This window comes from Silurus aristotelis (assembly GCF_946808225.1).
Source record: "Silurus aristotelis genome assembly, chromosome: 16".
Lineage (NCBI taxonomy): Eukaryota > Metazoa > Chordata > Actinopteri > Siluriformes > Siluridae > Silurus > Silurus aristotelis.
The window spans coordinates 10,649,052-10,670,633 of NC_139589.1; the positions used below are offsets into that span (position 1 = coordinate 10,649,052).

Below are 21,582 nucleotides of genomic sequence, written 5' to 3' on the forward strand. Positions count from 1 at the left end.
AACATTTGCTTGTAGAAAATAAAGCTGAAGCTTTTATAGGAAAGAAATTGACCTTCACTTTACTTATTTACAGATCTCTTCTATCCATTCAGAAAAAATGGTTTAAATACTCTGTCCTACAGAATGTAAAACTTTTTAAATAATCTAGGGTCAATGTGTACTGGACATTGTGCCAATAAAAAACACACACATTTTGCATGGTGCATGCAAACCTATGCCTTTGATGATCAGATGCAAGGATCCTGGTCCAGCCACTAATATCTAACATGAATCATAAAATGTCATTAAAATGGATAGGTATGAAATTATTAAATGGTCACACTGTAGGTTGAGGCTTAACATCTGGGATTAATTGTCATAGACTGGAACAGATCTTTGGGACTGGGAATAACCAAGAGTAAGAAACAAACAATGGGACCAACCAAAAGTCAGAGCGCGAAATACTTGAATGAACCAAGGCGTAGTTATAGCACACCTATATAAATAAGATGAATTCCTTTTGTTTTATCAAAGATAATGAACCCATTTATATTTCACATAAAGCATATAGTCAAATATACCTGTTAAAAGTGCTTAATGAATCCCAGCAGGAAAGAAGTGGAAAAGAATTGTCAATTATAGTATCTCGGTCAAAACCAATGGCCTGAACGTCTACAAATCATTCAAGATCTTCTAATATATTTAAGCCAGTGTTCTGGCCCTCCTGCTGTATCTGCTGTAATCTTCTGCTTCCCCCAGCAAATCCCTTTCAGAGCAGATGGCAGCAGAACTGAACTGGGTCAACCATTAACCAGTTACAACATCTGAATGAAGCACCAAGACACTGAAGCATGGGGGGGGATAAATCAATAAATAAATGTAAAAAAAAAAAGGTATCGGTTCTACTTCTGCTAATAAAAACATTTCTTTCGCAAAAATGGACTGAGGGGTGGGGCTAATTTGACAGAGGTGTATGTGCTGCGATTTTGTCCTCTTGCCAAGTTTCCTGAAAGAATCATCTCGGTGAAAAAAAAAAAAAAAAAAAACACTTCCTGTTTAAATTTCCCAACTTTGTGACCTCGGGCACCTGGAGTGTGCTTCCTTTTCACCGGTGTGGTCCATGTTCATTAACCCCATTAAATTAGAAACACAGTGAGATGTGTATTTAACCGAAATTGGGTGTTATTTAATAAACAACCGTACAATTAGTTATCCACAGAGGTGGCACGATGCTTGATTTTGTAACATGACCACCCTCAGGTAGATTATCTTCATCTAAACGCACAGCCTATTCACTTTCACTTATAGTACAGCAATTTACCATGCAAATGTATTAAAAGGCACTAACATGCTAAACAACTGAATGGATTCAACTAAGATTTAATGTTGTTTACATTTTGCCAATGACAGTTGTTTCCTTGTCAGCATCTCTCTTTAACCCCCCCCCCCCCCCCTTCTCTCTCTCGCTCTCTCACACAAAAGAAAAAATGTCGCTTGCAGTTTTACCAAGAAACTGGGGGGGAAACTCTGGCCTGAAGAATTTCCTATGCGGGCAAACTTTGCAAAGCATACTTGAGACTCCACATACAAACAACACACAAAAAAATTTATTTATTATAAGTTTCATATTTCTCAAGTCTGCCGTACTGAATCGGCACTGTGGTACAAAATATAATCAAGTAATTAACTTCACAGGACCATTAAATAATCTATTAATTTAGTTATTCATTCGTTCAGCAACTGGAAATGGGTTCTTTTCACATTTCTAAAGTGATAAAAATGATCTCTGCAGTGTGAGAAAGAAACCTGAAATGTTCACCAGGAAATTCGCTGGAGCTAGTGATGCAGCGATCAGTGGTAAAAGATAAACGGTGATCTCCTCCACTGAACACACGTGAGCTTTTAGATTTGTCCAAAAATAAAGAGCTTTAGAAGACAGCTGTCCTTATTCCTTCCTGGTGAATGTGATTTGTTTCATCTGCTCAGAATGATTTCTCTTCCCCCTCCTCCCCCAGCAGCCCTTTCTCCTGACAGGAACACTGCTTCAACAGATCTGTATAACAGGAGTGGAGGTGACCCTCAGCCTGTTCCGCTTCAGAGCGAGTCCATTTCAGCACAGCTAACATTCATCTGTCCACCATTTTGTGCTCCTCAAGGCTATGAAGAGGGCCTTGTTCCTTTTTTTTGTTCCTCCATGCTCCCTCCCTGAAGCTCGCTATCCTATTACACACATGGCATGGAGTAACCTCCAGCAAATATCTTCGGATCAGCCTGTTTCTTTTTTTTTTTTTTTACTTTACGTTGGTGCTCGTGAAAGCAGAAACGTTGTAGATCTGTTTTAGACAGTGAGCAATGGTGAAGAAGCAGAGCCCACGGCTCTGAAATGTTCTGCTCAAGAACGAGAGAGGAACTTAAAAGACGCATTTCCATTCCAAAGATTCCAGTTAAAGGATTTGAATGTAAGATTCTTCGCTAAATTGGGTTTAATGATTAACTTATATTGTTGTACTAAAAGGTGGAGTTTGTTTGTTTTTAGAAACGGATTTCAATAATTTGGTCCGATTTTGTGATCTTTACAGATTATAAATTACAGATTTTAAAACAAAATATTGTTTGTCATTACTGTGTGATCTACAAATGTGACATGCTATACTGGCGGCTATAAGCGTAAATTACATGTTATCTTCTGTGCAAAACTAAAGATGCAAACTTCAGGGATGGACACTGAAGATGTTTATACTGTACAGAAAAAGGTTTTCTTTTATATAGCAGGCTAACAGAATAATGACTGAAAATAAACACGTGGTAATGTTTGAAATAAAGTTTTATACCAGATGAACAGTGACAAGAAAACATCTCTAAAAAGGATAAATACATTTAAAAGTGCACGGTTGTGTCCTAATAAGTTCCTGACCTGTACAGCATCTAAACTTCAATGAAAGACCAAACACCACAAACACAATTGTTATGATAACGTTTTCTGTACACTTTGCCTCCCCTCAAACAAAACACACACACACACACACACACACACACACACACACACACACACACACACCATATACAACCATGCCAAATAGTTTCCCATAACAGTAAGACCCCGGTTGGCCTGGTTAATTAGTGAGCGAAGTCTTCAGCAAAGCCACAGCGATGCTCCGTTACAGTGACAGCAGGTTATTCCCTCTGGCTGCGTCTCAAACCACCAAACATCGTTAGTAAATATATGGGGAAAAAAAAAAATTGGAAATAAAAAACTCCATTAATCTAGCCGTTTTTCATTTATGGTTTGGATTAAGTGATCTATAAGACAATGACAAACAATGGGTAAGGTGAGAAGAAAGGAAAGCTCTGAGGATTGTGATGGTGTTAAAGAAACCACAGCAGGTGGCAGGTTGTTTCACCACACCACGGAGACCCCTCCTCAAGAAATGTGTGCGAGTGTGTGTGTGTGTGTGTGTGTGTGTGTGTGTGTGTGTGTGTGTGTGCCCGCGCGCATGCAAGTGTTTCTTTCAGTCATAGAATAACCAGTAACTCAGGAACAAAGGTTCACGTTTCTCATGTCTGCATGCTGAGCAGTTTTTACTTTAACTTGCTATTATATTGTCCTTGTTGCAACTAAAACTTATGGTTTACACAATCAGTAAACAAATTGCATTTTACAAATTCATCTAAAAATGTATGGTATATTTACATTCAACTTAAAACATAAGAAAACAAAAATCCAATTTAAATCCAAGTCCACACTTATTATTCCAAAACTAAAATACAAAATAAATAAAGAAGTATACTACCTACACAGATCAGCCATAACATTAAAACCACCTGCCTAATATCGTGTCTTTCCCCTGACTCGTCACAGCCTCGACTCTCTGAAGGTGTGCTGTGGAATCTGGCACTAAGATGTTAGCAGCAGATCCTTTAAGTCCTGAGAGCTAGGGCCTTCATGGAGAACTTGTTTGTCCAACATATCCCACAGATGCTCAATCAAAGTGAGGTCTGTGGAATTTGGAGGTCAAGTCAACACCTTGAACTGTACGTTATGTCCCTCAAACCGAACACTTTTTGCAGTGTGGCAGAAAGCATTATCCTGCTGAAACAGGCCACTGCTATTAGGGAATACTGTAGCTGTATACTGTATGAAACAATGTTTAGGTAGGTGGTACAGGTCAAAGTAACATCTACATGAATGCCAGGACCCAAGGTTTCCCAGCAGAACATTGCACAGAGCATCTTGATACATCTGCTGCTTCCCACAGTGCACTCGCATGTCCACATGATATAAAAGAAAACATGATTCATCAGACCAGGCAGCCTTGTTCCATCACTTCATGGCTCAGTTTTGAAGATCCCTTGGCTTTTGTAGGTGCATTCGATGGTGGACAGGGGTCAGCATGAGCACGCCGACAAATCTGAGCCTATGCCCCCTATACTCGGCAAGCTGTGACGCACAGTGCGTTTTAAAACCTTTCTATAATAGCCAGCATTACCGGTTTCAGCAACATGTGCTACAATATCTCTTCTGTTTGATCGCTCCAGATGGACTATCCTCCACTTCCCACAGGCATCAGCCTTGGGCACCCATGACCCTGTCTCCAGTTTACCGGTTGCTCTTCACTGGACCAGTTTTGGCAGGTTCTAGTTGCAACATACTAAAAACACCCCACAAAACCTGCTATTTTAGAGATGTTTTGACCCGGTCATCTAGCCAACACAATTTGGCCCTTGTCAGAGTCTCTCCGATTTTAACACTTGCCCCCTTTCTCTGCATTCAACACATCAACTGTGAGAACTGGCTGTTCACTTGCTGCCTAATATATCCCACCCCTTGACAGGTGCCATGTAAAGAGATAATCAATGTTATTCACTTCATGTGTCAGTGAAGTAAATGTTATACAGAGCAAAAAAAAGGAATGATTCAAATTAAATGTGTAGGGATTTAAACAAAAATGTTTTCAGTAATAGTTGAAAGCTTTCTAGATTTATGATCTGGGGTATGAGAAGGTCTGCCTTAAGCTGGAGGGGTGTAGAAACTAAACGATGCTGTGTTTCAAGCTTATTGGGCATGACCTTTACACATTATTGCTTCATTGTAAAGATGACATGATAATTCTCTTGCTGTATTGGCAATGGTGAAAAGTATTAAGTACAGTAATGAAATACATTTACTAAGTCTTTTTTTTGGCTACTTTCTATATAAGCAACTTTCTACTCAACTACATTTATGACTCAATAAATGTACTTTTTACTTCACTAAATTTAAATTGACAATGACCATTAACAAATACATTTTGCACGGCAGCTTTATCTGCCTTGACTAATTTATTCTGCAGAAGAGGCAATATCGCCATTGCCATTTTATTTGTCCATTAATTACTATTGGTGCGTCTACTTTGACGTGATACTGTAATTACATTTTTAAATTGAAGAAACCTTTTTAAAAGAACACTTTGTCTGTGTCAACTACTTTGTCTTTTTTTTTTTTGCCCGACTTGTTTGATCTCTGTTGTGTTGGTCCCTGTTAATGCAATGTTAAGGTGTAAAATTTGATCTGTATTTTAGGAAATAAAACCTCTCAAATCAACCGTTTTTGGCTTTTCATTAGTGTCTTTGTGTTGAGGACTTGTGCATCTTTTCAGCCTTGGTTCAATATAAGTAAAATACTCAAGTACTGTAAAGATCAGATACTCTAAGACATTTACTTAAGTAATATTATGTCATAGATCAAGTTGTGCAGTAAGGTATATATAAATAGGTTTACTCAAGTATCATTTTCAGGTACTCTTTACACCTCTGTATTGGTTCATTTCTAAATTAACTTCTACAGTTGGAATAAATGTGGTTTTGATGTGATCCGTTACCTCAAGGATTTTCAGACAAATATTTAGTCCAAGTCTAATTTTCAATGGGTTACACAGTGAGTCTGTGAAAGTGTAGTTTGACGTGTTCCCTTACTTTTGTAGCTGTTTTTCACTTATTTTTTTTGTTCTGTGAGATTAAGCTCAGTGACCGTTTGTAGTTTCAATAACAAAGGTGCAAAAATTGAACCTTGAGGCACTCCTCAGAAGCCATTTGAGAACAGAAACTCATAGCTGTGTGTGAACTGGAAATGAGGTGAAGGAAGTAGAAAAAACAGCAGTATTTATTTGTTCGACTGCTGTAGCTCAAGGTTAATCAATGTACATTTATAATGAGCCCTGACTGTTTATTTATAAATCTTAAACCACATATGCTCATGACACACTGCGACATGGCAGGAGAAAAATTCCAGAATAAAACGTGGGAATTACAATATCTTTCACAAACATTCAGTAGTCAAGGGAAAAAAGCCAAAATAAACTTTCACTTCAATGACACCCACCTGTCATTTCCACCTAATTGCATATGGAGATGTGCTCTGAAGTGAGCTAGTCTATTTTTAGTTTAATTAAGCTTTAAAAAAAAAAAGCTCAGCTAATAGCTTAATCTCACTCTTAGACCTATGTTTTCGCAACGATTTTCATGCCTTGGCCAATTATTAGAAATTAAATGCTTTGACTTATTTTTACCTCAGCGGCTAACTGTTCCTTTTTCAGTTGAAACCCGAATGAATTCATTAATGCTCAGGCGGTGAGCGAATCTGTTCAATGTTTAATCGGTTTGGGGATCAGCAGGTCTTTTGGCGGTGTAGAGGAAGTGAGAGAGGTGAAGGTTCCTCTCCTACAGAACACTGCTGTTCTCTCTGAAAGGACGGCTTGTTTTCTCACCACTTCTCCATTCACCAACACCAAGAAGTGCAAAGAATTTCACACACAGCATCTTGTTTTATCTAAGAAATCCTGCTCTTTCGGTTATTTTGTCTTTTTTTCCTCTCGTTTTCAATAAAACATTTTCCTTGTTACAACAGCTCAGTTTTCCCCTTTTAACTGTGGAACTTTGCTTCTTTCGTTTTACACTGAGGCTATAAGGCTGACATGAAAAGGTTATGAATGCCTATAGCCCGTGTTTTAGCATAGATGTGATGTGGCTCCATGTGACCATCAAATGACCCCCCAATAAAACAGATCATTGTTTTATCGATGCAATCGTTTCATTATTCACAATACAGTATAGTTTGCATATCAATCCTGCCGTCAAACTGTCAACATTTCTGTACTATTGTTTCATTACTATGCTGCTGCACTTCATGTTAGAATTTAAATTGAAATATTTAGGTGCGCATAAACAAATCCTGCAAAAAAATGTGTAATATAATGCAAAATAATGTCTAATGTGTGTGTGTCATATTTTCTGCGTGTTGTTACCATTAGCATCCAGGATCCAAAAACAAGTGGTGAGTCATGTGAGATGCTAGATATGTTCATTAGTAAATAATATAATCATCACTAATCAATAACGCAAATGTTTACCATAATGGTGGAAATGTCTGTGTACATACATACATACACACACATATACATATATATATATATATATATATATATATATATATATATATATATATATATATATATATACATATATACACATATATACAAACACACACACACACACACACACACACACACACACACACACGCACACGCACACACACACACACACACACACACACACACACACCTGTTTCTTAGTCTGCCAATTTGTCTGTCTCCCATTTTGTCCATCTGTCTGTCTGCTTGTACGTGTTTCCTTCTGCCTGTCTATATCACTAAAGCTTTTTTTTAGTCATCATAACTGCATTTAAAAGATATTTATCAGACCAGGTCATTGCTCCATGTCTTCATCCTAAGCAGTCAGCAACCTCAGTTTAAAAAAAAAATAAAAAATCAGACTGAAATCTAAACTTCAATTGGTTAAGTTAACCACACACATATCTGATCCTTTAACAAAGCCATGCGCCATAATTATTGGTGCCCCTGCATTTACTACTGTATTACTGTCTGTTGTCTTTTTTTCTTCCTTTCCTTCGCTAGAAACTCAACATCCTCCACAGTGGTGTTTTTGAAGCTCTTGGCCTTGCACTGAGGTCTAATCATCTGGAAAGTTCTCTCACGTGCTCTTCCTGCTTTCACTCATGCTCTCGCTCCTTCTTCCACTTTAGTCTTAGCAACAAGATCACAGAACTGTAACGTTCTTTTGTGCACTGTAGGTACATAGAAATAAACTTCCTCTGAACACATGATTGAAACGAATTTGTCCAAAATAAAGATTTAACAAATACATGTCTGTGTGGGGTAAAGCAGCCGGATACAAAGTCAAATTATTTTTTATCACCCCTGCACTGATTACCTTTTCTATCACATGTTATGTCCAAGTGTTACATTCCTCAATACCAAAAGACTTTTTCCGATTATTCTTTAAGATATTTATTTACTTTTTATCTATTTATGTTTACATTAGTATCATGAAACATTCAGGTCAGTTCTGCTTTACCCTTAGTGTCTCTGACACATGCACATTCCTTAAGTTTATTTGCAACGTACTAGTTAAAAGGCAAAAATAAGGCCACACAAGAATTGGACAGGGAATGAATGGAAGAAAGTGGATAGATGGGTCCAAATTGGAAATGTTTGCCTCCAAGACAAGAACTTATGTAAAATAGAGAACAGGAGAGAAGATGTTAGCGGACTGCCTTACGACGACAGTTAAACATGGAGGTGAAAGACTAATGGTTTTGGGTTGTTTTAGGGCAGAGAAGAATGGACTCCTATTCTGAGTGAAATGAATACTGAACAAACATGGCTACCATTCCATACTTCAACACCATGCAATTCTGTCTGGGCTGCGGCTAACTGAAACCAACCATATAGCAAGACCTTGACCCAAACCATGCATCCAGGCTCTGTAAGCATTATTTAGAGAACAAACAGACAGCTGGAGTGTCATCTCTCATGGAATGGCTTGTCCAGTCACTGGACCTAAATCCTATTTAACTGCTCTGGGATGAAAGAACTATCCAACCAGCAAAGACCTTTGGCAAGCTTTACAAGATGGCAAAGAATTTATAGACTGTGGCATATATGGATTAACTGTTTGTAAAGCTGTTATTCACGGTAAGGAATTTGTCTTTTAGTGAAAAAGTTGAACATCTGTACATTTATATATTTGTTTGCCCAAAGTAAATCATCATACCCCTAAATATTCATAGCTTGTTTCATATAAACAAAAAGGAGCAAACGTGTTTCTCAGAAACCATAAAAGACTAGATGTTTCCAAATTCTGCACATTTAAATTTGCTTTCGGGAAAAACTGACAGATCGAATCCTTACAGCTACAATATCTAGGTCTAGGTTTATTCTTCTGGGCAGATGTTCCACTAGATTTTGCAGTGTGGTTATGAAAATTTGTGCTCATTCAACCATAAGTAGTCAGATACTGATGTAGTGTGAGGAGGCATCAGGTGCAGTCTGGTGTTCAGTAGGGTTGAGGTCAGAGCTCTATCGCAGGCACCTCAAGATCTTCCATTTCAACCCATGTAAGCCATATCTTCATGGAGCTGATATTTCACAGGGGCATTGTCATGCTGGAACAGGTTTGCATCTCCTACTTCAAGTGGAGGAAAACAATTCTAGCTTCCAAAGGCATCTTATACAATTGTGTCCCATCAAATTTAACAAATCCTAACAGTTGGGAGAGGAACCACATACGGGTAGAAAAGCTAGTTGTCGTAATACTTTTCCATATCCATATGGTGCAAACACCGTTACCTAAATTACACGATATGGTCAAACATAGGTGGACAACTGACAACAACCTAAACGTGTGTTTTTTGAACATCTCGTTCCAAATTTAGTCTGCCTTTGCTGTTAGAAAAGCCTCCACAGTTCTGTCAAGGCTTTCCACTAGATTTTGGCGTGTGGCTGCGGGGATTTGTGCTCATTCAGCCACAAGTGAATTAATGAGATCAGGCACTGATTTCAGATGAGAAGGCCTGGGGTTCTGTTCCAGTTCATTTCAAAGGTGTTTAGTGTGGTTAAGGTCAGGGCTCTTTGCAGGCCACACAAGTTCTGTAATTGCATAGTTGACCATATGATGTTTACAGTGTTAAATATTTGACAAATTCTATTCATGACAGCATCTGAAAATTTGTGAAACATGTGACCATTTACTTATGCAACTGCATTAGGCAAAAAAAAAAGTGTTTATGAAATGTATATGATTGAAAACCAAATGAGCTGTATCATGGCTTAATTGTTAATTATAAATGTAGTGGCTTATAGTTAAAAGTTGTAAAATTGCAATATGTTACTCAAGAAAAATTGTGTTTGTACAATAAACACAGTACTATAATAAGTAAATACTCGACTGTAAATATTTGAGACTAATATTCAGTCGTTTTTTGTACAGTCTGTCTAAGCTTCAAACTCAGGTTGAGCAGGTAAACATATACAATAAGTTTTTGTCTCCATGTTGTTATTCTCTGATTAATTCGCTCTTTTTTTTGCATATTGGACCGTGATAGGATCGTGCGTTACCTTTAGTCATTGTCTTATAGTAAAAAAATGTAATAAAATAAGAACTTGATAACTTTTATATGATTAAAACTCAATGTCCAGGTGAAAATTATACTGTAGGTTTAAAAAAAGAAAAAAAGAAGACGTGTTAAATTCTAACATCATATCTAAACTTTTATAATAATTTCACAGCAATATGCAGAACTATACTGATCAGTGTAAAATTGTGTAGAAGTATATTTAATTCTAATTTTTGGGGCTCACAGGTTGCAGGTCAGCATGTGGTGATGTTAAAGTTACGCAGTAGCACATGTTGAAACACACACACACACACACACACACACACACACACACACACACACACACACACACACACAGTAAAGAAGCTCTGTGGAACCTCTCAGGAGAAGGATGATGTAAAAGGTAATCAAAACGGTCAATGTGATGCATTGTGGGAAATCGTTTCAGTTCTACGGTTCATTCTATCATCTGAAGCAAAACATAAAACAGTAACAAAAGCTAGAGGGTACATATGATGATACATGATGGATGTAATGATTAATTATAAATACATATTCTATAGATCTATATTTCTGTTGTTGTTTATGGATTAGTGCACATGTGGGTCAGCACTGGAACTGAACCTTTGGCTATCACTCAGTTACATAACACAGCTTTTAGGTTTTTCAGGCCTCCTGCGCACACTCTCACACTCTCACTCTCTCTCTCTCTCTCTCTTTCTCTCTCTCACACACACACACACACACACACACACACACACACACACACACACACACACACACACACACACACACACACACACACACACACAAAAGAACAGTCATGTGTTTCCATCACCTCCTGTCTCTGTTTAACGTCCCGAAGCAGAGCAGACTGGTGATGTCATCAACAAGCGCCAGAGATAACAAGAGACAGGAACAAACACACAAACACACACACACACACCGTACCACATCACATACACATGCACGTCTCAAACCACAGGTCCGTTCTTCAAAGGCAGCTTTTTAAACACATCTGAATTGAAACCTTTTCTCAAAAAAGAGCCCCTTAATGGTTTACCGATTCCCAAACAAGGACAAACCCCCAGTAAAGCTTTCAGGCGAGTGATGGAGTAGTGTCAAACTAAAACCTTACATGCACTGTAAAGAACTTGGTGTTACAATGACATATGGGATATGACTGTGTCCAAAAATACTGAATAAGACGAATATACACAATTAAACACAGCTGCATATTTTACTATATATATATTTCAATGGGCACTACATTGGCAAAAGTTGGTGGACACCTGGACATTTGTATATGCTTTATGCTATATGCTGTATATGAACATCCCTTTCCACATTTAGTCCCCATTTAGTGTTGTTATAACCTCCACTCTTCTGGGAAGATGTTCCACTAGATTTTAAAGTGTAGTTGTGGAGATTTGTGCTCATTCACTAAAGTGTAAAGTCAATTACATATAGAGAATTTCCAGTGGTAAATCTGAGCGCTGACCATGACCATGACACTCGGATGCACACATTTATAATTATTTGCAGTTAAAACAGTGAACACCACATTTTCAACATGGCAATGTCACGATTTACTAATGACACCCTCAAACCCTGGAACACCTGCGGTGGTCAAAGTGCTTAGAGAACCCAGTCAAATAATGTGGCTTGTTTAAGGGCTCATTTGCATACTGCTTAAAGATGTAAGTGTTGCTCAAGCCACAACTTCAGGGATTCCGACTGGACCGAAAGCTATAATTAATTTTTATGACATTAACAATTACCACTACAAATCACAGGTTTAATTAATGAACTTTGTCTTAATATGACAATATAATTTTTATTGTAGAATCATTTTTTTTTTTTTTTTAGAAATGTTAGAGAAAGCTTCCTGTAAAGATAAGTTTATTCAACATTTATTACGTCTCCAGTGTCAGAGCTTTGTAAAAGTCAGAGGAAAAGCTTAACTTTAACGGTTCTAACAATATAAAAGGCTTCAAGAAACAAATTTGGAGAAAGAATTTCTCATTTCTCTGTCAAGAAAGTGTGGGGGAAAAAAATCACTGTTTAGGAAACAACTGTTTATAACTGATCTATAGTATAGATATAAGCACATTGTTTTCTTCCAATGATAATCGACAGTTACCTAATAATGGATGCTCGTGAATGTAGGACTCGTCCCTCAAGTCAGGCATTGTCATTAGGAATTGGCGTCTGATGACAATTCCATAGCGAAATAAATAATCTGACTCCGCAAACTTTGTGCGAACACTCAGCAACCACAGGCTTTTCCAAGCAGCTGACTGAGGATCTGAAAATGAAGCTAATTGATGCTTACAAAGAATAGGAAGGCTATAAAAAGACATAAACCCACTTTCAGCTTTCAGTTTCCACTGCCCAAAATGTTATTAAGAAATGGCAGTTATGGGGAGCTGTGGAAGTCAAGACCAAGAAGACTCACAGATTGAATTGGCTGAATGTTGGGCTGAAAGCCAAAGTAAAATCCTCCAAAGACACCAAGGACTTGCTGGAAGATTTAGATGACTGATGAGTGGTGGTGCTTCCATGATCTGCATGAAAGAGTCACCAGAAGGAAACTTTATCGTGGACCTATTCGTGAAAGTCAACATTTTATGTATTCAAAACAACATCTAAAAAAGCCAGAGGCATTTTTGAAAAACTGATGAGGTCAAAATTTGAAAGCAAATCGCTTTGGACACAATCACCAAAGGTGCATTTGATGAAAATAGGAGAAGCAATTAAAATAAATAAATAAATAAAAAGACAAGCCTGGGGGAGAATCTATTATGCTTGCGATGGTGTGACAGCCAGTAGCACAGCAAACATTGCATGCATTGAAAGAAAAGTAAATATAAAGGATTACGGTAAATATCAGCAAAGTCAAGAACATGACACAGTCAAGAAACTGAAGCTGCAAAGAAGCTGGCTTCAAAAACAAAACAAAGATCCGAAAACTAAATTCGACATGACCTATTTAAAGAACAGCAAGCTGAAGCTGTTGGAACGGCCCTGATATTCTCCTGACTTGATCATCTTTTTAAATGTGCGTGTAAACATGCTGTGCTTGCAAGGTGGCCCAAATAGATCTCTCAGAACTAAAAATGTTCGACTATTAAGACTCCTAATGGGTTCATTCGCAAGCTATGATCAGCAGCTACACTCAGGTCAAAACAAGAAACACACCTCAATCCTGCGTTTCCATTGTTAACAGCACACACAGGAGGAACGCTCAGCTCATTAGATGTTCCAACGTCTCCATTCAGCTGAAATTCCACCTTTGCATAAACACAGGTGAGGGAAATGAAGACGCTGCAGGAGAACATGTTCAAACTGGACTGGCAGGTTGGCAGAATGAAGCTATGCTGACATGACACAAACACTCCGTACTTAAGTGTGTTGAGTGTGTTGAGTTTGTGTGCGTGTGAGTGCATATGTTGACAAGTTCAATTAAGACAAACAACAAGATTTTTGAGTGTAACCCTAAATCGTGTCTGTATCAGACTCCCAGGTTTCCACTCAGCTGTGCTACAGACCAACAATATATACGTAGATCTGACTCCTATGTTCAACAGTACAGAGCCTCGAAACTCTTTGATCGTCAACTCGACCGAGTTGAACACACGCATCAAGTTTCATGTGTAAAAGTGAGTTTTATCTTCCACACACATACACACACACCCTCCATTTTGAATTTTAAAAGCTCGTCCTCCTCAGTTGTCGCAGTGATCTCAGTGTCAGCAGGTTTGTACACTGACCGGAGTTATTGCAGAAGCACACACACACACACACACACACACACACAATCTTGCAAAAACAATAAGAATTTAAAGATCTCAAATAATCTGAGATACTATCAAACATTTTAAATGATTGCATGCTGATTTTTTTCCCCATAATTTAATCTCTAACAATTATGTAGCAGATATACAAATGTTATTTCCAGTTATGCAGAGCGATACAAATGTTGTCCAATGACATCAAATAAGCACTACAAAACGTCAGAAGAACAATGCCTTTTCTCACCCTAACAACCAACAAGAAGCGATTTTAATATTTTTAATCCTCAAGGAATATTAAAACATGTCCAGAACTCAAGGAACTTCACACCATCGTTCTAGATTCACTATGCGCAATAAAAGCCGTGCTATTTACAATTACAATTAGCCTGAGAAAACAATAAGAACCTGAGGTGGAAACCAATCCACAAACACCCAATTAAAGTGTTTCAACCTTGAAAAAAAAATCCAAGTAACACCATTTTGAGATTTAGAAATCTATCAAAACAGACACCAGAGCTTCAGAACTTCATTACACCAAAGAATCGCTAAAATGCATCCTAAAATTCATGCTAATAAGTCAAATTTAGTGGGTGGATATACCAAATCTATGTGTTCCATCAATCGGGAAAACTATAACAAATAGATATAGTTTGATTTCAAAGACAATTTTAATATCTTAATGCATGCTAACATCTTTGAAGACCTTCAAAACAATGAAAAGGACACTGCTAGTCCTTACAAAGGGTCATGCTAAGAGTTTAAAAATGACGTAAAGAACATAGCAGGAACCTGAGGTGGAACTTCTCAATCTAATCTCCACAAACACTTTTGCAAAAGGTGTTTTGTTTCTCATCATGAAGAAACCTCGAAATCACCAAAAAGAGGATTCAAATCTCCAAAAGTACGATCAGGAACTTTGAAAACTTCTCACTAGACGCGTAAAGGCCACTACTGGTAGAACATTAGCATAAATGTAGCAGCATTAACATTCTCCTCTCATCCACGGCTGAATGTGACAACCACCGTTGCAGCTTCTATTGACCAGAAAAAAATTCTCACCAAAAAATAAAAGGGGAACTACAACTCAAACACACGGAGCCACGAACAACACCATCGAGAACAACAACCACCTGAGTTCATCCTAAACCTGAAATGAACCAGAAAAACAACAAAGAAAGAAGAAAATATTTACTCTAACAGCTCCCTATGTGAGGTTCCTCGTCCAAGCGAGAGTAGAAGCCAGAGAAGAGAAGTCAACCTTTGTTCTCCTGTCTCACTCCTCCTCCTTCCTTTCTTTCTTTCTTTCTCTCCTCGGAGACTCATCCGCCTCCCTCCATTTTACGGAGAGAGAATAATGCCGTACCTGACAGCACGTCCAAAAAGACGCCGGAGACAGACGGAGATGAAGACGAGGAAGGAGAAGGAGAAGAAGAAGAAGAAGGAGGAGGAGGAGGAGGAAGTCCAAACACTTCACTTTTCACCTTCACTTCCATCCATCCACATGAGCGAGAACATGAAAAAAAATCCAGATCGTGTTCAAGCTGAACATTAGGGTGCAGGAACATTGGCTTTTTTGTACTCCGTGTGCATGTGCGTGTGTGTGTGTGTGTGTGTGTGTGTGTGGACGTGGAGAGGAGCTGCAGCAATGCCAGCCACACTGACTGTCGCTTAATGGACGATCCCACAGGAGAGAAGAGCAGAAAAGAAGCGCAATGGCTTCTCCTTCTTCTCTTCCTCACACTCACACACACACACACACACACACACACACACACACACACCAGACTCACACCCCACACACACCAGACAGAAATAAAGCTCTTTTGGACCAATTCCGTCTCCAAACACCTCAACACCTCAAGCAAAGGTCCATTAGATGATCTAAACAAAAAGCACACACATTATTGAGTTTTATAAATAGAGGGTTGGAAGAAGAACCGAACAGGAAGCTCTCTGTCTGCTTCACTTTAATTACACTCCTGATCATCTCAACCTTCTCTAGATCTTCACCCAACACCAGCAATCTCCACCATTTGGTCAAAGGGGGAAAAAAAACACATTCAGGCTGATAGATAGAGAGCGAGAAGCTCCTTCGCAGGTCTTTCACGTCGAGCTTCAATTTCCAAATAAAGCACGCACGCGCGCGCGCGCGCGCACACACACACACAGTCGGCGCGTCACAGACCACCAAACACACGGTGGCTTTTTTCCACACTGTCGCGTTTCAGACCCGGTGATTCCTCTATACTCACTATTTCGGATCTTCTTCCCCGACTTGTCCCCGTGTGTCCTGTTTTAGTTGATGGCCGCCATTTTTCCCCTCCGCCTCCTCCTGCGCCCTCCGCGTGCGCGCGCCGCAGCTGCAGATGACCCGAGATCCGTCCGTCCGGTTCCCAGTACACACACACACACACACACAGAAGAAGAAGAAGGAGGAGAAGAAGCAGGAAGAGCAGACATGAAGTTTTTGGGCACCAAGCAGGCAGCAGAGGGAGCGCGCGAGGTTCAGCAGACAATCAGCACGATGACTTAATGAGAATAAGATTCATTTGGGAATTCATTAGCAACACTGATAACGAAATTATATGATATTATATGATATTATATTATATTATATTCTATTATATTATATTATATTCACCAACAATTTTATTTACAGAAGAACCATCAGCAGAACCCTGAATATTTCCTTGCTAGGTTTGTGTATTTAAGACCCAAAGCAGGAGTTTACATATTAAATAAAATATTCTATATTTTGTATAAAGCGGACAACAACTAACCAAAACATTTTGGTCGAAACAAACCATATTAACAATGCACAGGTTACATGTCAGAAATGTCAGCAGTGCACATGCTTGAATTAGATTAAACTAAAATGAAGATATAACAAAGATATTGCTATTTCTTCCTATTTTCGGTGGATTTCCGAAGACATGGTCTACAAAGGCATTGTTGGAATTTGTACTGATGAAGGCTATCATCAACAAGCTGATAAAATGAAGACTTGATGGATGGATGCAGAAAAAAACCCTACCTTTTTTTATTTTATTTTGTTAATTTGCAGCCTGATACTACAATCATTCAAATAATTTTTTTCCTCATTAATCTACACTGTATTTAAAAAAAAAACTGAAATATTACATGCGCATAGGTATTCAGACCCTTTACTTAGTACTTAGTTAAAGCACCTCAGGTCTTTTTAAGTATGATGCAACAAGCTTTGCACAACTGGATTGGGGGATTTTCTGCCATTCTTCATTGTAAATCCTCTCAGGATCTGTCAGGTTAGATCTGGAGTGCCAGTGGACAGCCACTTTCAGGTCTTTCCAGAGATGTTCAATAGGGTTCAAGACAAGGCTCTGGCTGGACCACTCTAGGACATTCACAGAGTTGTCCCTAACCCTAACCCGCTCCTGTGTTGTCTTAGCTGTGTGCTTAGGATTGTTATCATGTAGGAAGGTGAACTCTCAGCCCAGACTGAGGTCCTGAACACTGTGCAACAGGTTTTTATTGAGGACTCTCTCTATATATAATCTCTCTACTTTGCTCCATTCAGCTTTTCCTTAACCCTTACAATTGGCCCAGTCCCTGCTGCAGAAAAACACCCCCACAGCATGATGCTTGCTTTGGGCAGATTGATAAACAGTTCCTGGTTTCCTCCAGACATAATGTTAAGAATTGAGGCCAAACAGTGCAACCTTGGTTTCATCAGACAGGAGAATCTTGTTTTACACAGTCTGAGAGTCTTTCAGCAGGCTTTCACTGGTTTTTCACCAAGGAGAGCCTTTTGTCTAGCCACTGCCATAAAGCCCTGATTGGTGGAGGGCTTCAGTGATGGTTATCCTTCTGGAACTTTGTTTCAAGATGTATTGTTTAAGCTATTTTAAAGAAACACAAACAAAGGAAGCTTAATGCAGATAAAAGACACATCATGCTTACTTCCCTTTGACATCAGAATAGGTCCCACAGTGCCATCGGCAAAGAATTGACAGAAACCAGTGGGACCCAAGTATACTATCTGTTGTCCAAAGAAGACTGGCCAGAAGTGGTCTTTCCAGGAAGAGTTGCATCCAAAAAGCTATACCTCTGACATGGAAGATTAAGCAACTCAACCATGCACAAAAACATAGGAACTGGGGTACAGAAAAATGGCAGCAGGTGCTCTAGGCTGATAAGTCAAAATCAGAATTATTTGGCTGGAGCAAAAAAAAAACTAGTTGTTTGCCAATGGGCTGGTGAGTGGTACAATAATCAGTGTCTGCAGGTAAAAGTGAAGCATGGTGGAGGGTTCTTGGAGGTTTGCGGCTGCATTTCTGCAAATGTAGTGGTATCTGGTCAGGATTAATAGTGTCCTCAAAGCTGAGATATACAGGCAAATACTTCATCATACAGTATTATCAGAGAGGCATCTGATTGGCCACAAGTTTTATTCTGCATCAGGACAACAACCCCTTACATACAGCCAATGTCATTAATATCTTCAGCATAGAGAAAAACAATGAGTCCTGGAAGTGATGGTTTGGCCACACAGATCATAACATCAAGTCTATCTGGTATAACATGAAGAAATAAAAGGATTTGAGGTAGCCTACATCCACAGATCTGTGGTTAATTCTAGAAAGATATATAAAACAACCTACCTGCTGAGTTCCTTCAAAAACTGTCTGCAAGTGTACCACAAACAACAAGAAGAATTGATAATGTTTGGCATGCAAAGGGTGGTCACACCAAATATTTATTTGATTTTGATTTTTTCTTCTATTATTGACTTTCCATTTTGTTTTTTGTTGAATTAATTTACAGCAATTTTTTTTACACCTGCCTAAAACTTTTGCACAGTACTGTATATATTTCAGAAGTATCAATGCAAGTCTTATTGACACAACCTCTACCCTGCTTTACTGATCATGTTTTGGATCATGAGCAGATCTGTTTTTTCTCCACACACCTTTCCATCGCTTCATCATAGAAGTTAAATTCGGCTTCAACATTTTTCTAGGTCATCTCTCAAATTCTATGTGTTTGCGTCTTGTGGTGTGACCACTATATTTCTACTCTCAAAGTCTTATTTAAACAATGGATTATGATACCTTCATCCAAGCTCTGGGGAAGTTGCTGGTAATGTGAAAAACTATTAATTTTGTGGTTTTCTTTCTCACGGCAGTTGTTTTCCATGACTGTTTCATGTCTGCTTGTTAATACACCAGTGGTTTTATTATTTTTCATGACATTCCAAATTGTTGTATTGGTCAACACTTGTGCAATTGCTTTAATAGATTTTCCCTCATTTTTGAAACTTCTGTTTCATGTTTTTGTGAAAAGTGACTAATCAAAAAGGTCTATTTAACTGTATATATCATGCATTCATTCTATTTAATGGAGGTGAAATAAACCCAAGATTTCAGTACATTGCACATATACAGACTTAGTACAATAATCTATAATTGTGTGATATATTGTGCAAGTTCTCCCACTTAAAAAGATGAGAAAGGCCTGTAATTTTCATCATAGGTACACTTCAACTATGAGAGACAAAATGAGAAAGAAAATCCAGAAAATCCCATTGTCTGAAGTGTAAAGAATTTATTAGCAAATTATGGTGGAAAACAAGTATTTGGTCACTTACAAAAAAGCAAGATTTCTGGCTCTCACAGACCTGTAACTTCTTTTTTAAGAGGCTCCTCTGTCCTCCACTTGCTACCTGTATCAATGGCACCTGTTTAAACTCGTTATCAGTATAAAAGACACCTGTCCACAACCTCAAACAGTCAGACTCCAAAATCCACTATGGCCAAGACCAAAGAGCTGTCAAAGGACACCAGAAACAAAATTGTAGACCTGCACCAGGCTGGGAAGACTGAATCTGCATTAGGTAAGCAGCTTGGTGTGAAGAAATCAACTGTGGGAGCAATTATTAGAAAATGGAAGACATACAAGACCACTGATAATCTCCCTTGATCTAGGGCTCCACGCAAGATCTGTCAAAATGATCACAAGAACAGTAAACAAAAATCCCAGAACCACACGGGGGATGACCTGCAGAGAGCTGGGACCAAAGTAACAAAGGTTACCATCAGTAACACACTACGCCACCAGCGACTCAAATCCTGCATCCCAGACGTGTTCCCCTGCTTAAGCCAGTACATGTCTGGGCCCGTCTAAAGTTTGCTAAAGAGCATTTGGATGATCCAGAAGAGGACTGGGAGAATGGCATATAGTCAGATGAAACCAAAATAGAACTTCTTGGTAGAAACTCAACTTGTCATGTTTGGAGGAGAAAGAATGCTGAGTTGCATCCAAAGAACACCATACATACTGTGAAGCGTGGGGGTGGAAACATCATGCTTTGGGGCTGTTTTTCTGCAAAGGGACCAGGACGCCTGATCCGTGTAAAGGAAAGAATGGAGCCATGTATCGTGCGATTTGGAGTGAAAACCTCCTTCCACCAGCAAGGGCATTGAAGATGAAACGTGGCTGGGTCTTTCAGCATGACAATGATCCCAAACACACCGCCCTGGCAACGAAGGAGTGGCTTCGGAAGAAGCATTTCAAGGTCCTGGAGTGGCCTAGCCAGTCTCCAGATCTCAACCCCATAGAAAATCTTTGGAGGGAGTTAAAAATCTGTGTTGCCCAGCGACAACCCCAAAACATCACTGCTCTAGATGGGATCTGCATGGAGGAATGGGCCAAACTACCAGCAACAGTGTGTAAAAACCTTGTGGAGACTTACAGAAAACGTTTGATTTCTGTCATTGCCAACAAAGGGTATATAACAGTATTGAGATTAACTTTTGGTATTGACCAAATACTTATTTTCCACCATAATTTGCAAATAAATTCTTTAAAAATCCGACAATGTGATTTTCGGGAAAATTTTTATCATAGGTACATTTATTATCCTAAATTAGATGCACCTGTTTGAGGTCGTTAGCTGCATAAAGACACCTGTCCACCCCATACAATCAGTAAGAATCCAACTACTAACATGGCCAAGACCAAAGAGCTGTCCAAAGACACTAGAGACAAAATTGTACACCTCCACAAGGCTGGAAAGGGCTACGGGAAAATTGCCAAGCAGCTTGGTGAAAAAAGGTCCACTGTTGGAGCAATCATTAGAAAATGGAAGAAGCTAAACATGACTGTCAATCTCCCTCGGACTGGGGCTCCATGCAAGATCTCACCTCGTGGGGTCTCAATGATCCTAAGGAAGGTGAGAAATCAGCCCAGAACTACACGGGAGGAGCTGGTCAATGACCTGAAAAGAGCTAGGACCACCGTTCCAAGGTTACTGTTGGTAATAAACTCAGACGTCATGGTTTGAAATCATGCATGGCACGGAAGGTTCCCCTGCTTAAA

At 38.9% G+C, this 21,582-nt stretch overlaps 1 protein-coding gene across 15 annotated transcripts in view; it reads right to left on the reverse strand.

Moving 5' to 3' along the window:
* znf462 (zinc finger protein 462) overlaps positions 1 to 16,706 on the reverse strand; it is a 43,268-nt gene extending 26,562 nt beyond the window's left edge. For 7 of the 15 annotated variants that reach the window (XM_083564252.1, XM_083564249.1, XM_083564244.1 and 4 more), the window contains exon 1: positions 16,479 to 16,645. The gene's annotated coding sequence lies outside the window, so the exon portion shown is untranslated. Of the gene's footprint in view, positions 1 to 12,887; positions 12,907 to 15,418; positions 15,625 to 15,707; positions 15,801 to 16,478 lie in introns of those variants that run through there. The other 8 variants (XM_083564251.1, XM_083564246.1, XM_083564245.1 and 5 more) reach the window with 6 other exon arrangements.
* Between the last annotated feature and the right edge of the window lie 4,876 nt (positions 16,707 to 21,582).